Here is a 1,860-nt window from a genome sequence, read left to right as displayed (position 1 = left end):
GGCTTCCTGGTTAAATCCGGCCAGGGTGTAATCGTAAAGCACTCCATTATTTTAACACGGTTTGTAGGACTAAGGTCGTCATCACCGACTCGCATATGTTGGATGTGGACGCTGTAGATCCCGTAAAATTTAATGCTGTTAAGCTTTAACTTAATGGACAACACCCACTGAGGCTAAGCGCATATCGGTGAGCGGGTCGTCACACTATGTCTGTTGTTTAAGTTCAAATACTAAATAGATCTTTCCATTTTACGTCAAGTTACAATGGAAGACGCGAAAAGAACTAAATGCTTCCCTTTCAGTAGAGTACCGAGAATTCATTAGAAGCCGCTGCTTCCGGCGGTTTGTCAGTCTCAAAGCTAGCTAGTAATTTACGATTTTCATTTAAAGGGCTCTCAGTTAAAAACAAGACCGAAATAAAAAAACTTGTTGAGCTGCTGCCACTGAACAGTTTCGTACCGTGGACAACGACTTCGAAGATCATAGCTTTATTCAGAACATCAACAACTTATCTTAAACACATGTACAGAGAGAAACTTCTCTTCTATCATAATACGAGACATCGAATTTTGACCGTTCTGGTACATTCGCTCTTACATTATTATTCGCCTCATTCTTTCCGAAACCTATTCAACTCCCTAAGAAAAGTATTTGCTCAAACTATCTCGAAATGCGATGTATTTACACCAACTATGCCTTCGGAATTTTCAAATTTTGGGGTAGCATTCTCGAGTAAAGATTTAAAACTGTTTATTCAAACACGTAATTCAAAGCAGAAATCAAGTGAGAGTTTACCTTCTCAAATTATGTTACTGATTTTTTTCAACTTTAGTCACCACAGACCAAAGCACTCCCAACTGACTTATATTCCACTAATGAACAACTTAATATTTTCGAGTGGCTTTCGGCTCTTAAACTTGAGTACGACGCTCTTTATTTAAATTGCACTACCTATGCCCCGATTATGAATTTGTCAATCACATGCACACCGGCTTATCGTTATAGCTACAACGTTTAAAAAGCAACATACGAAAGCGTTAGATTGTTAGATGATAAGTGTATGGGCCGTGCCCATTTATTAACTCTTGACATGTTTTTATATCCTTTCCTTGTTTCCTTTTTTCTTTATTTGCGAATTTTATAGCGTATTCTTTATGCACAATACCTTTTTCTTTAGATAGTTGTATTTCATTTGTGTCCCCACTAAAATAAGATTCCTCCTAAACTGAAAATTTCCGCCCCTAGATAACTGAAGCTTATCATTTCATGTCAGTCATACGTCAAATTCAAATCGATTTTCCTTCTAAGAAATCATACAATACGACAATCTAAAACATTTCCTTTACAACGCTCCAGGAAAATTGTTAGTTAAAGATCTTGCCTGGATTATACTTGGATCAGTTTTCTCTTACCTTTCCTCAGTTAGTAAAGCTTAGAATTTCATACACTCTAGAGGGTATTGTTTTTCAACATCGTTGCAAAGATATATCAATACGATAACGGGTGGTGGTCGTATTTACATAAGAACTATTCGAAAAAGAGCCAAGAGAACAAATTAAAAGAAGATTTGGCTGTAAAGTTAATCAATAATTCAGAGTGTTTGGAAATCTATCAATGAACTTCTTATAGACAAACGTCAAACATCTTTTTGAAGATGACGGAACAATGTAAATTGACAAGACTTGTAACAGAATAATTTAAACTTCCGATCTTTTGTATATTCCTCTCTTCAGAGAGCGTATTGTATGTAATACATGCTATGTGAGCGTGACGGTCGTATAAAACGTGAAGTAACTGTATGAGTAAGTATGAAAGCAGACAAATGTACAAAACAAAGTTTAAACCTCAAAATGGGGTTAA

At 36.1% G+C, this 1,860-nt stretch overlaps 1 protein-coding gene across 1 annotated transcript in view; it reads right to left on the bottom strand.

Moving 5' to 3' along the window:
• LOC138020994 (L-rhamnose-binding lectin CSL1-like) overlaps positions 1–1,444 on the bottom strand; it is an 8,480-nt gene extending 7,036 nt beyond the window's left edge. Inside the window, exon 1 of the mRNA XM_068867872.1 lies at positions 1,413–1,444. The gene's annotated coding sequence lies outside the window, so the exon portion shown is untranslated. The remainder of the gene's footprint in view (positions 1–1,412) is intronic.
• Between the last annotated feature and the right edge of the window lie 416 nt (positions 1,445–1,860).

This window comes from Montipora capricornis, chromosome 10, assembly GCF_036669925.1.
Source record: "Montipora capricornis isolate CH-2021 chromosome 10, ASM3666992v2, whole genome shotgun sequence".
Taxonomy (NCBI): Eukaryota; Metazoa; Cnidaria; class Anthozoa; order Scleractinia; family Acroporidae; genus Montipora; species Montipora capricornis.
The sequence above is the reverse complement of the archived record's forward strand: the minus strand, read 5'-3'. Positions and strand labels throughout refer to the sequence as shown.